This window comes from Natrix helvetica (assembly GCF_964273705.1).
Source record: "Natrix helvetica genome assembly, chromosome: Z".
Taxonomy (NCBI): Eukaryota; Metazoa; Chordata; class Lepidosauria; order Squamata; family Natricidae; genus Natrix; species Natrix helvetica.
In genome coordinates this window covers 77,106,453-77,121,804 of record NC_138554.1, presented here as the reverse complement: position 1 = coordinate 77,121,804, position 15,352 = coordinate 77,106,453, and the positions used below count along the sequence as shown (strand labels likewise).

The following is a 15,352-nucleotide window of genomic DNA, read 5'->3' as shown; positions in this document are numbered from 1 at the left end:
AATCTACTTTTATCCTTGTATTGACCCAAAAACTGGGCTCTGGCTTGGTGTTGAAGCTGATAAGTCACCTGACACAAAGTGTGATACAGAATTATACTTTATTTTGGCACCAAGATATAAGGACCCTGGTTCAAAGGCTAACCAAGGGCCCAGATTAAAATCTTACAGCAATTTTTATAGTCAAGGGATGTTCGCATTCAACCCTTTGCACACATAACAGATAATATTGATTGATTATTTGAATTTCAGCCCCCTAAACCCTTATGCTTCTTATGCTAAATAGCTAAATGTCACGTCACCTGTTTTTCACCCCAAGGTCATGGATATCTTGCAAAGTGTGCCAGCTATGTGGTTTTTGTGGGTTTTCTTATAAGCGAGCTATTCTTGTGTCTAATATCCTGGCTAGTGGTTTTCTAACAGGTAATGTGCTAACTTCTGTCTCACTACGACTTTAGAGCCCACCCACCCCCCTATTACAGAGCAGAATAAAAGAACAAACAGTTTTGTCTCAAGATAGCATCCCTGTAACCCCCCTCCTTCCTCAGAGAAAAGTAAAAGCAGTTTTAAGTCTTTGTCTGAGGTAGCTCCCCCGTGACCCCCACCTCCTTCTGCAGTGAGAGAGGACAGGAAGGAGCAAAGCTCTTAATTGTTAAGGCAAAGAAATGAAGACAAGAGAAAATGTTTTATCAGAATTCATATTCCTCACTCTCATGTCCATTCCATCCATACCTGGGTCCTATCTCCAAGTATGACCCTTCCTCTGATCCCCAGGGCTTCTTCTGTAGATACATTCCATCATCTGATCCTTCACTTATAGAACTTTCCGTTCATATCTTGTCCATGCAAATCCAACTGTATTAAGAAAGATCCTAGATTGTAACTTTATAATTGTGATCTTCATTTGTAAATATTCTTAGTAAGAAATTGAATGGAAAGTAATAACAATAGCACTTAGACTTATATACCACTTTATAGTGCTTTACAGCCCTCTCTAAGCCATTTACAGTCAGCATATTGCCCCCAACAATCTGGATCCTCATTTTACTGACCTATTGAAGGATGGAGTCAACTTGGTGAGATTCAAACTGCCAAATTGCAGACAGTCAGCAGGCAGCACAAGTACCCTACAGTCCTGCATTCTAACCAGTGTGCCACTGTGGACAAACTTGTCAGAATGGCATTAAATAAGTTTATGTTGTCTATATACTTTACAGCTATATCAAGGCATTTTTATGAGAAAGATATAAAATAATTAAATGATTTTTAAAGGGCTATTATTCCACATGAAATACAAAAAAAGCATACATAATTTAGTGACTGATGATCTGTTACTGAAATTATGTAAAATTAACTTTGATTGTTTAACTATTATAACTAATATAACTGTATAACTCATGGCTCGTCAACCTGGTCCCTACCGCCCACTACTGGGCGTTTTGGGATTCCAGGTGGGCGGTGGGGATTTCGGAGGTTAAAACCTCCTTTTGAACTAACGCGTGCGAGAAGCGCCGTCCCATCGCCAGGGAAACAGTGAGGTGAATCACGTGGTTGCTCAGATCACACGGTCGCAGCCCGAGAAGACATTTCTGAGAAGAGAAACTTCTCCGGTCGGGCTTCGCCCGTGTGATCTGAGCAACCACATGATTCACCTCACTCACTGTTTCCCTGGCGGTGGGACGGTGCTTGCCTGCGCTTCACCAGCTCAGGCGCGACCGGAGAAGTTTCCTCAGCTCCTCACCGCTCCACTGAAGACATTTCTGAGAAGAGAAACTTCTCCGGTCGCACCTGAGCTGGTGAAGTGCTAGAAGGGGGGGGGGAGCAGAAAAGACAAAAAGGAGAATGAAAGGGAGAAAGAGGAGGTGGGTGATAGTGGAATCCTTGCTGCTTTCTGAGCTTGGGGGGGGGGAAGGAGCAGAAAAGACAAAAAGGAGAATGAAAGGGAGAAAGAGGAGGTGGGGGATAGGGGATCCTTGCTGCTTTCTGAGCTTGGTGGTTTTCTTACAGACATTTCATTACCAAACTAGGTAACATCATCACTGCTAGAAGGGGGTGGGGTGGGGAAGGAGCAGAAAAGACAAAAAATTATTTCTAAATTTTTAGGATTGGTTTTAGGGTCTGTTTTTAATTTTTATAAATTCGTACAGCGGTTGTTTAATTTGATTTTTAGCTATGTATCTGACTGTTTATATGGTTTTTAAAATTTATTCCTGTACACCGCCCCGAGTCCCTCCGGGGAGAGGGGGCGGTCTAGAAATCTAATAAATTGAAATTGAATTGAAAAGGAGAATGAAAGGGAGAAAGAGGAGGTGGGGGATAGGGGATCCTTGCTGCTTTCTGAGCTTGGTGGTTTTCTTACAGACATTTCATTACCAAACTAGGTAACATCATCACTGCTAAAAGGGACTGGGGTTGTGGGGAAAGGAGGAGGAGGAGAAGTCGAGTAGAAACTGATAGCAGGGACAGGCAGAAGCGGAGCAGAGCAGTTGCAAAATAGGAGAAAGAAAAGTCAGGAGAGAATTGTTGTTAGCTAATAATAATAAGTGGGCTAACTAGCTCAGCCTTACTTTTGTACATAGCCCTAAGGAAGATAAAAAAAGGAGATAAAAAGGAAAAGCACCGAAAGAGGAGACCTTCGTTTGTTCCTTACGAAAATCGAACCAGATATCAAATATTTAGTCTCACAGCCTCAGCCTCAAAGATCTCATTAATCACTACTAAAGCTAATTTCAATTTACTTTATTGTTTTCTAATTAAACTTTATAAGATTAAAAACATTATAAACATGCATAAAGTAGAAATAAAAAGATAAATATATATACATTTCTTTTTTTTAAAAACACCCTCCTTTGTAAAAAATATTCTGCACTTGCGCAAAAACTGGTGGGCGGTAAGGAAATTTCTCCATCAAGAAAGATCCATTAGTGGGTGGTAGGTAGAAAAAGGTTGACTACCACTGGTATAACTAATCCAACAGTCTAAAAACCCCACTGCAAGGCAAATTCTGATACTGCTATTTAAAGAAGCAACAGTATTCTGTAGGTTAGAATATACAATAATTGAAGAATAAGTGCAGGAATATGATAACCTAATCAGTTATTTTAACAAGTTTATTATTTTGAGGTGTCCTATGATGATATTTTCACTGTAGAAACACATTCTTTTCGTCTTTTATGAATGCATCCACTGATGGCTTCATCAGTATCTTTTAAGCGCCATTTGATTTTATTTTAGTTTTTTAGATAGTTTGGTTTTTTAGATATTTTAATGAAACTGATGCAGAAATAGCATTCCTCATCTTTGTTTGTAGAACATAAAAATAGACGACTACAAGTTTTTTTGGTTTAAAATGCGCCTATAAAACAAGAAGAACTAGGTTAGTGACCGTTCAAAGTTACAACATTGGAAAAAGTGGCATATGAATGTTTTTCACACTTACAATCATTGCTACATCTCCATGGTCATGTGATCAAAATTCAGACACTTTTTGAGACCTTACAAGCAATTTATGGAGAAGCCAGATTCACTTAACAGCCATGTTACTAACTTAAACACTGCAGTGATTCACTGAACAACTGTGCCAAGAAAAATCATAAAATGGGGCAAAACTCATTTAACAACTATCTTGCTTAGCAACCAAAATTTGGGATTCAACTATTGTAAGTTGAGGACTACCTGTACGCTGAAATGACAGAAACTCCTTATATGTTAGAAATTTCTCCTAGAAGGGCAGGGATCAAATTTACTACTTAAGGCTGTGATCCCTAACAGAATACCCATAGGTTGCAATATAATACTGCACTTTGTATAAAGCAGATTTACTTTTCAGTAGTCATGCATTTTTACTGCAAACATAAGTTGTGTTCATCAGGTGCTCAAAAATGACATCAAGTTGGGTTCAACTCCATTCAAACAAAAATATTGATAATTTTGTTTTTAAAGTGAAGCTGGCATAAGAATGATAAGAGAAAGGCACAACCTTTTCTAAGTATTATCAAATATTGCTTGCATATCAGCTTAAATATTCACATTGAAGCTAAAGAGTAAATGGACAACATAGTTGAAATAATTTAGGAAAATGGAAATCCATTTAAGACAGCAGTCCTCATCTTTACGGACTAGAAACTACACAGGAACAAATCACCTAGTCCTCATGTCAAATTTCTGAAATAATTTAAATATGAAAGTGCTGACCTTATAGCAAAACAGAAATTTCATCTCTCAAATGTCGTTAGCTTAAAGTCCTCTGACATTAAACCTGCTCTGTGATACCAAGCATTGGCACAATTTTCTCCCACTGAAATACGGCAGATTCCATTGTGGAAACAATCAGCTTTATAGTTTGTAATTTGTACAAATCTCTGGAATATTGACTACAGTTCTTATTTAAATGATTCTCATTTAATAAAGAATAAATTGGATTGAAAGTGCATAAAAGGGTAACCAAAATCATTAATGAGTTAAAAGCATGTTTTAAATTCTTTAGCTTTGAAAAAGGCAGTTAAAATAATCAAGGTTTATAAAAACAATATTAGGCATGCTATGGACCATTTTCTCTCATTTTTAAAACATTAGGATCAAGATCTATTCACTGAAGATGTTTGGAAGGATATTTAAAACAGAAAAGGAAAGCATTTTAGCACATTATTGAAGAAGTGAATAGTAACAAATATGGATGACTTTAAAATGTGTTTGATAAATCTATAGGGACAATTGTATCAAGAACTTTTGTCTAAGATCAGCAATCCCCAATCTTTCCTGATTGGCAGATCAGCAGGGTGCAGGAGGGGAGAGGGGATGTTTTCTGTGGATGTGGCAGGGATGCGTGCTCACGCATACAACTCCATTTGTGTGAGTGGCAGGTGCAGGTGCCTGCCATTTGCACAAATGGAGCTCTGAGCACAAGCACCCAAAGCTTGCACAGTTGTGGAGCTGTGCACACATTTACACATATCCCGCCACTCACGCACATGGAACTGGGCATGTGCTGCTTGCGTGGCCCGGTTCCAAATCAGCCATGGCTTGGGGGTTTGGGAGTCTAGATGAAAAGCAGTTGCCAAATCACAGTTGTAAGGTAGAGCAGTGTCATATTTTCTGTTTGTGAGAATTTTGGAAGCACCTGGGTGCTTGCAAGATTCGTAAATGTAAGACTAAGGTGATCTTTGACCTGATTCACATGGATTGTTCTTTTGCCAAACATTTGTTGAGAAAAAATGGAAGCAATGTTTTGTCTCTGCTTTAAATAAAATATGCTGGTTATATATTTATTGAAGTGCTGTAATGCTCCTGAATCATTGGATTAATCATTACAAACAACAGAGATGAACAATTTTACATGTGACAATCTAAGGCTGATTTAATGTCATCTTAATTAACTGTATAATGTTTAGGGTTTAAATGGAGGCATTTGTTTACTTAGGTTTTTGGATAAATACATACTACCCAATAATGAGATACAATATAAAGCAAGGTTAGTGGCACAAAGTTTTTCACAGCTGAAAAATGTGCACTATGATGAGGTATTTGCACCTAGAGTAAAGAGTGAAAGCATAAGGCTGGCACTAGCGTTGGCAGCAGCACATGGCCATAATATTTGGCATTTTGACATAACCACTGCATTTCTCAGTGCTGAGTTAGTGGAAGAAATTTACATGGTTCAAGCACCAGGGTATGAAAGTAAAAAGCCTAACACATAAGTTGAACAAGGCCATTTATGGGTTGCTGTCAGCCAGGAATTGGAATATCTGTCTAGATACTGCATTGAAGAGTCTTGGTTTCAAGAGTTACAAGGCTGGTGGTAGCATATACACTGGAAAATTACAAGGTGGGGATTGTCAACTATTAGCATTTGTGGATGATCTTTGCTTCATTGCAAAGGATGTATCACAGGTAAAAGAATTTGCTAATAAGTCAGAGAAGAAATTTGAATTAAAGAATTTGGGAGAAATAAAAAAATCTCGGTGTAGAGAAACAAAAGACTGAGAAAGGTGGTTATGTTCTTAGTCAAAGAAGAAAAATTGAACAGTTATTGGAGAGATATAACATGAAATATTGTAATGCTGCTCCAACACTATGAGTACAGATTTTCATAATAGTTCAGGTGAGGATGAAAGTGAAGCCTGTGATCAAAAGATATATCAGTCAGCAATAGGGAACCTGTTATATCTGTCACAGTGGTCCAGACCAGACATAGCTTGTGCAGTAAGCATCTTAAGTCGCTTTACTGCTGCACTAATGCAATTGCATTGGATGGGTATAAAAAGGATCCTCAGATATTTGAAAGGAGCTGTGCATTTGGGTCTTCAAATACTCTGAAGAATTAAAATTGAATTCCTATGTTTTTTTAAATTTATTTTTTATATTTTTTTAAATACAAATAATACAAACATAGTAAATATAAAAAAAAGAAAGAGAAAGGAAAAAAAATTACCACCCCCACCGGAGACCTTATATTTCTTCATCTAAAACAACTAAAATTGAAATGCTATATTGATAGTGATTATGCAAATGATGTAAAAACTAGAAAGTCCAATTCTGGGATTGTGGTATTGTTTGGAGGGGCGCTAATTGATTGGAAGTCCAGAAAGCAAACAACTGTAGCCATTTCTACTGCAGAGGCAGAATTTATTGCTTTGTCTGAATTCTGTTCAGAGGTAACCTAGTATATACAACTGTTACAGGATTTGAATGTAAAGGTAAATGAAGCTGTAATTGTGTATGAAGATAATGCTGCCTGCATTAAAATGACAACAGGTGACAGAGTAAAGAATAGAAGCAAGCATGTAGACATTAAATATTGTAATGTCAGGGAAGCCATAAAATGTAAATTGATTTACTTGCTTCACTGTCCTTTAGAGGTCAATTTGGCAGACATAATGACCAAGCCATTGGGTGGAGTGCACCATGGGAAGAATATTAAGTTAATTGGATTTATGTCTCTTCCAAACATGAAGGGAGGAGTGTTAGAATATTCATGAATGGGAGAGACATGGTAACAAGGTCAGCCAATGAATAGGCATAGCAACTAAGTCAGCCAATGAGAGCTTAAACAGATCTGAGTCTGTGCTAAGAACTGAAACTGAAATTAGTCTGTAAGCTCTGAGCCTTGAGTTTGCTGCTCTGTCCTGAAATGAAGAACTACTTGTTGGTATTGTATATTTAAAGGTAAAGGTTGGCCTCATACATATGTCCTAGTTGTTCTAGATTTTAGGGGGCGATGCTCATCTCCATTTCAAAGCTGAAGAGTCAGCGCTGTCCGAAGACATCTCCATGGTCATGTGGCCAGCATAACTAAACATCAAAGGGACATGGAATGCTGTTATCTTCCCACCAAAGGTGGTTCCTATTTTTCTACTTGCATTTTACATGCTTTTGAACTGCTAGGTTGGCAAAAGCTGGGACAAGGAACGGGAGCTCACTCCATTACGTGGTGCTAGGGATACGAACCGCCAAACTGCCAACTTTTCGGATCGACAAGCTCAACTTCTTAGCCACTGAGCCACCGCATCCCTAATATTGTATATTTACTCATGTGTTATTATGTATATTAAAAAAGGTAATGAAACCTGCTGAATCAGTTATCTCTTTGTGCTTTCTGGAAGTGATTTCTGCAACAAACTCTGACAGACGTGGTTCAGGTTCTGTTTCTACTGGAGCCAATTGTCCCACCATTCCCTGACCTCCTTCCAGGTCTGTTAAATCTTCAGCCAAACTAGCAATTTGAACTTGATCCTGATCCTGAGGTATATAAGATGGTGGAGGCAAAGAATCTAGGCCTAGGGGGTTCCAAGGATTGGGTCTCTCCTTTCCCTCCTTTAGACTTCTTTTCAGGGTCTTCATGGAGAACAGACTAACCCTGTCACTCCCCTTCAACAGGAAGCATATTCAGACTCCTCTTGGGAGAAGGGTTACTTCTTGTTTACATAGATATTCAATACTTGGCACCACCAGTCCTCCTCTGCTCCATATTCTGGCCAGAAGATGGCTGGTGGATTAATACTTTCCTTGGTCCATGTAAAACAACAATACTTAATCTTTTTCCTTTTATAGTTATACCTTGTACAGGAGTTACTTTTCCAGTACTTTAGCATCCTTCCCAATGAACTATCAGGAGGTATGCTTGTCTGAGTGTTTGACTCCATATCCCCTTTATTTTCCATAGGTCTAGAGGTCCCATTCTGTGCTACTCACTTTGTACTTACTTGTACGTCTCTCTCACACACACTTTCAAGAGTCTCACAGAATTTCCCACAACCAAGGTAATACTTAAATTCAGTTTTTCTTACCTTGGTCCAGTGGTAGTCAACCTGGTCCCTACTGCCCACTAGTGGGATCGCATCCTACCACACACTTCCCTGCGACCGATTCACTCTCACAGGGAGGGGCTCCTCCGGGTGCCGTCCACTAAGCAGTGCCAACGGGCGGCACCTAGGAGTAGAGCCTTCTCTGTGATGGGCCCAACCCTCTGGAATGACCTCCCCCCCGATATCAGAACCACCACCGATTTTCTCTCCTTTCGACGAAAACTGAAGACTCACCTGTTCCGTTTAGCCGGCCTGGACCATTCATAATCTTATTATACCTCCTGGCAGATATATTTTAACTGGGTAATTTTAATTGGGTATTTTTTAGGATTGTCGATATACTGTTTTTAATCTACTTTACCTTATACAGTGTCGTATTGCCTCCTCTTCTATGTTTTTATGTTTGTATGTTTGTATTCCATTTTATCTGTTTTATTTGACTGTACACCGCCCCGAGTCCCTTTGGGGAGAGGGGGCGGTATAAAAATCGAAATAAAGGTAAAGGTAAGGGCATTCCAGCTTCCATGGTGGGCGGTAGGGGTTTGCTGTAACTCTGCTTTATAAATTTTATAAAGTAAAGTTACTTCCCTACTTTATAAATCACCATTACTGTGGAACCGGGGGCGGTTAGAAAATTTTACTACTAACAGAGATACAAAAGTGGGCAGTAGGTATAAAAAGGTTGACTACCCCTGCCTTGGTCTATCCACAGAGTTGCCTGGCTGCTGCAATGCCTACTTTCTCCAACTACTTCTTAGTTGCTAGCTCACTATGATTGTATCAAGGGATTTCAGTCAGTTGGAGGAACTGGATGACCATCAAAGGCACACGGAGTCGTTGAAAACAATGGGACACATCTTTCTGGTTCCAGGGCAGATGGCTCCACTTCTCACGATGATACTGAATCCCAGCATGAGCCCCCAATTGTGAGAAACAGGCTCACCAGTCAGAAATTTGACAGAGTCATAAAGTGAAGCAGCAAGGGGTTTATTGCATGTAAAATACATCCTTGCGGGAGTGAGTGGCTAACAGGTAGGCACACTGAGGAATACATTTCTTCAACTTTTTATTCCCTCCACCTGAACCCCAAATCCCTCCCTGCAGCCCCTTTGACAAAGACCACAGGGTTGCAATCTTCCCAGAACACCTGTTTCTCCATGAATTTCCCCATGCTTAATCTGTTTTCCCCACCTTTGCCCAGTTCCCCTTTTTCCATAATACCTTTTGTCCTTTTTAAAAATTTCTTAACCTATATTTCTTGTTTCCTTACAATCTTTGCAGCATAAGCATAATAAATTGAGGCAAGTGGTTCATTAATTTCTCCATTTTATTACTAGACTATGTGGTTAATACTGTTAACTAGTCTCCTTGACCAAGCTAACTCACTTATTGGAATAACAGTTTCTTCCTGTTTTCCAGTCTTGAACTTTTTACCTTTAATGTCCCAATGTCCTACTGAACTTTTACACCCACAGCTCTTAAAAATTGGTTTCTTTGCAAAAACAACATTATCTCCATCAGTTTCTTACACAATGTTAATACGAATAGTAATGAGGACAGTGGACATCCTTATCTTGTGCCTTTACTTATATCAAAATTCCCATCCAATCTCTCATTTACAATCACTTTTGCCATTTGTTTGGAATATATTGTTTTAATCTTATTCATAATCTTTTCACCAAATCTATGCACTTTAATTGTTGTAACATAAATTTCCAATTTATGTTATCAAATGCTTTCTGCGCATCTAAAAAAATCAACACCATTTCTTTTTCAGAGTGCACTTCATAATACTCCCACATATCTAAAATGATTCTTATGTTATTTTTAATTTGTCTTTTAGGTAAAAATCCATTTTGATCTGGATATATAAAATCATTCTTATTTTTTCTCATTGTATATGTTATAGCTAGCCCCCTGATATATACTTTAGCTGTAACCCATACATTTTATACTGAGGTATCTTCTATTCTATTCACTTTGAAGAAAAAGTCCATTTCTTTTTCTATTATTTGTTTGAATTCTTTATCTTTTAGTGTGGATTGATTCAACGTCCATCTCATCTTTTTCTTTCATCCCTTCCAGCTAATTTTTATTGGGTTGTGGTCAGCCCATATGTTTGTTTCTATCTCTATCTCTTGCACATTTGCTCTTAATTTCAGCTAAATCCATATCATATCAATTCTAGACCATGGTTGATGTCTATTTGAATAATTTGTATATTGATTTTTTGCTGGGTTTACTTCTCTCCATATATCTTTTTTAAAATATTTTTTTATTTGACATTTTCCAAACATTAAAATCGCAATTACACTTTTACAGTTTTCTCTATTGGTATTTTTTTTTATTTCGGGTTTTCCATTTTCCATTCTATTATTTTATACATATTCTTCTTTGTTTACTTTCTCATTTTTACAATATATACATCAATATACAATATTTCCATCTCTATTGCTTTCTAAATATATGCCATCTCTTTTCATTGTGTTTGCTATGTGTTCCTTATGCATTGATTTTACATCTTTTCAACCCTGTTATACCACCTATTCCATATTTTGTAGTACTGTTTCCTCTCTATCTCTTAGTTCCATCATTAGTTTGTCCATTTCTGAGCATTCTAATACCTTTGTTATGATTTTTGCATTTGATGACTTCCGGGGTGGAATCACGCTGGTGCAGGAGCAGGAAAACAGGATTGTCTTCTCCCATGCTAGGAGGCTTGCAAAGACAGAGCTGAGACTCGGAGGGACCAGCTTCAGAGAGGAAAAGCTCGGAGGGTAACAGGGAGATGTGCCAGCCCCTGTTATAATAGGAGAAACCTCTCAAATCCGGCATGAGAGAGACTGGCCTTTATGGTGGATCCGGAGGTGTGACAGCCCTTTAAATGGAGAAGGAAGCGAGAAAAGGAAGAGCTGAAAGTTTCGGTGGATTTTGAGGAGTTGGAGTGATTTACTGGTGTGACTCTCAGGAAGTGTAAACCTATAGTCTAGTGGGTGAATGAGTCTCCAAGGCAGAAAAAAAAGCGGCACTTTAGCAGTGGGAGCAGAACCTTGAGAAAACGGAATTAACATTCAGAGAAGGAATGGAGGAAATGTACTGACAGCTTGAACTTGCTGGAGAATTACTCAGGCAGAAAAATATGAGCTGAGATTGTGATTAGACTGGGACTAAACATTATAGATTGCAGAAAAGGAAAGAACAAGTTACAAGAAGCCTCTGCCTGGGAAGAAGACAGTGGAAATTTGATCTGGCAAGGGAAGCAAGAGAACTGTGATAGTGACTGTGCTAAATAGATAGAAGGCAACCTCCTGGACTTTAAGAGAGGAGAAACTGATGCAACAGTAAGAACAAGGAAAAAGAACTCTCTACGCTTCTGGAAATCTGTGTAATCTAAATAACCTGATATAATTATATAAAATCTTGTATAGATATTATTTACTGTGTAACTGTCCGTTTAAAACTAGAATTGGAACTTTACATAGAGGGAACACCTTAAAGATCTTCATATTTTATACTCTCTGACATATATATTCTCATATATTCTCATAGATATTTATAGATAATACCCAGTGGACATATGCGTATGTGAAAGCAAACTTATATAGACTTATATAATATATTTATATATATTTATATAGTATATTTATATATCCTAGATATTTTTTATAACTTAATAAATTTAATAATCAAGTAAAAAACATTACATATATTTATTTATATTTATATTCTTGTAAGTAGACTTAAGGTATTAAACCTGCGATACAAATATTATATTATAAGTATTACTCATAGTAAATGCAATATCTATAATTTTTGTATTTCTTATAATTAAATAAAAATAGATTAAGATTAGTATAACTGTTTATGTTAGAAGTCAGAACTGTTAGACCATCATTAGCGTATTATTAGATCATTAATTGTATCAATCAATTGTACAAATAGGGTATTGATTGTATTATAACATAGGGTGTTCAATAATAGTTAGTGAAGTGGGTAGAAGAATTGTGAGGAAGTGAGATAGAGTCAAAAAAAGATAAAGGGGGAAAATTGGGATATATGATACTGTGTAAGAACGTTTTAAAAAACATTAAAATGATGAGTACAACTACCACAGTTAGCAATATAGGAGGGGGGGAAACAACCATGATGATAGCATCCCCATCAGGACCATGTTCAGTGGAAAGTATGCTAGGAGGTGAGAAATCAGGCTCCACTATAAATCTACGGAACGTGCACTGAACCCTAACATCAATTCAGGGGACAATGCAGGAGGTAATGACAAAAAGTCTTGAAGAACTTAGGAGTGATATGGGGAAGATGAAAGGAGAGATACGCAAACTAGATGATAAAATTGGTACAATGCAGGAAAAGATAATACAAAATGAGCAAAGAATAAAAATAATGGAAACTAGAATGGAACAAATGGAAAAGAAATTAGATAAAACAGAAGGTAAAATGATGGTGGTAAACAAAAACAGAAGAGGCCATTATAAATTTAGAGATGGAGAGATCAATGTTTTATCTTAGATTCCAAAATATAGTGGAAACTAAGGAAGAAGATCTTTCAAAGTTAATGGCCAAACTTTTGGCTGAACTTCTGCAAAAAAGCAAGCAGAAAGTGGAAAATGACTTAGACGATGTGTATAGGGTCCACACAAACTATGCACACAGACATAAATTTCCAAGAGAGTTAGCTGCTGGAAGTGGTTTGTTGAGCATGTCAGCAATTTGATCATGTGTGGATACATATTGCAATTTAACAAAACCTTGCTTAACTAATTGCTTTGTGTTTTGATAACGAATGTCAATGTGTCTGGACCTAGAACCTGTAAAATGTGACTCAGAAATATAAATCACCGATTCATTATCGCGGTGATTGGTCGAATCAGACGTGTCCAGATATCTGTGATCAAAGTATCAAACCATGTTAGAGAATTACATGCATCTGAAACACAAGCATATTCAGCTTCAGTAGATGAACACAAAACAAAACTCTGTTTTCTCACTTGCCAGTAAACAGGACATCCATTTAGGAACATCATATAACCTGAAGTACTTTTGCGTGATTTCTTATCACTTGCCCAATCAGAATCTGCATAACAACATAATTCTGCATGATCAGTGTGTGTTGGTTCTAGCAATAACTTCATGTGTTTAGTGTGTTTCAGGTATTTCAATAACTTCTTAACGCATGTCCAATGAAATTGTGTTGCCTTACCTACGTGTCGTGATAAGAGATTAACACTAAGTGCAATGTTGGGTCTGGTCCAACTACTAATGTACAACAGTGACACAATGACTGAACAATAAAGTGTTTGATCTTCGAATTCAGGACTTGGTTCATGTGTTAAGTTGTGAAAATCTGTTTGCATAGGTGTCTTTGTTGTGTTAGCATTTTTCATGTTACAATGATGCAGAATATGGTCAATTTTCTCCTCTTGTGAAAGACTAAACCCCTTCTGTGTTTTTTCAATCTGAACACCTAAATAAGTGCTAATGTGACCAAAAGATTTCAATGTGAAGTATCTCTGCAAACTTTTAGCAAAAATCTCACTCACTTCTTATTTGGACCAATATAAACAATATCATCAACATAAACAAGAATTATCTCATATGCATTGCTAGATCTTTTTGTGAACGCGCATTCATCAGTTTTGGACTAAATAAAGCCCATTGAATTTAGTTTGTCAGTAAGACATAAGTACCACATTAAACCTGACTGTTTCAGACCATAAAGACTTTTGTTCAGGAACCAGGTATCCCCTTCTTGCTGTCGGAATCCTGGAGGTCCTCTCACATAGATCTTTTCATCTAGGTCAGCATGTAGATAAGCTGTGTCCACATCAAACTGGAAAACTTCTAAACCAAGAATAGTTGCAGTGGTTAAAGCAATTTTTACACTTTCAGTTCTGACTGTTGGTGAGTAAGTGTTTGTGTAGTCCTCAGGATAACATTGAGCAAAACCCTGAGCTACAAGTCTGGCTTTGTATAAAGACTCACCATTCGGTTTCTTCTTGATTCTGTAGACCCATCGAGTGCCAATGACTTTTTTTGTTTGCTGGAGGTTTTGCAGGTGTAAATACATTAAGTTTCTTTAAACTGTCCATTTCATCCTGCATTGCATCATACCATTTGTCTTGCTCCGAATCAGAAAGCTGCTTGATTTGTGTGAATGTCTCAGGAGGAAGAGTAACATTGCAAATCAAAGGCAAGGGTGTTTTTGTCAGTTGCCACGAATATCGTTGTGGAGGGATTCCTTTTGTGACCCTCTTGGAATGTCTCGGAACAACAGTCCATTCTTCTTCTTCTACTTCGTCCTCATCCTCATGTTCGTCGCTAGCATCAGCATCTGCGGCTTGCGAAGACGGAACATCAGGTTGTGAAGAACTGGTAGAAGGAATATCTGCCTGTGAACGTTGGTCATCAGGCTGCATGGCATCTTCAACCTCATCTCTAGGAAAATAAAGTCCAGGATCATTGGAATGAATCCTGGACCAGTCAATATCTTCCTCAAAATTAGCAGATTGTGAAATGACAATTACATGTTTAGGATCAATAAATTTGCTCCATTTTGAATTATCATCAATACCCATAAATCTCAGTCTCTTTGCTACTGGACCTCTTTTTCTTCTTTGAGCTAAGGGAATGTTCACCATAGCGTATGAACCAAAAATGTGGAGGTTCTTGAGATCAGGCTTGCAGCCATACATCATGTAGAAAGGAGTTTGATTTCTTACACTGCTCCAAGTATGGTTGACAATGTAATTTGCATATTTGATTGCTTCACCCCTGTATATGTTACTGAGATTGGCATCTTCTAGGAGACAACGCATCATGGTTTGTAGAACCCCTTGTCTTCTTTCTACGACTCCGTTATGAGCCGCTGTATATGGAGCGAATGTCTGATGAAGAATTCCATTCTTACGCATCCAATCCTGGAAACGCTGAGACATGAATTCGGCACCACGGTCGCTCTGGATTCTGGTGATGCGAACATAGTATTGGGTAGAAAATTGCAAAAAGTTGCAAAGTCTTTGAAGATCTGAAAGGTC

General features: G+C 37.8%; 1 protein-coding gene across 1 annotated transcript in view; it reads left to right on the top strand.

Moving 5' to 3' along the window:
* AVL9 (AVL9 cell migration associated) overlaps positions 1-15,352 on the top strand; it is a 139,280-nt gene that overhangs the window by 688 nt on the left and 123,240 nt on the right. The gene's annotated exons all lie outside the window — the stretch shown is intronic.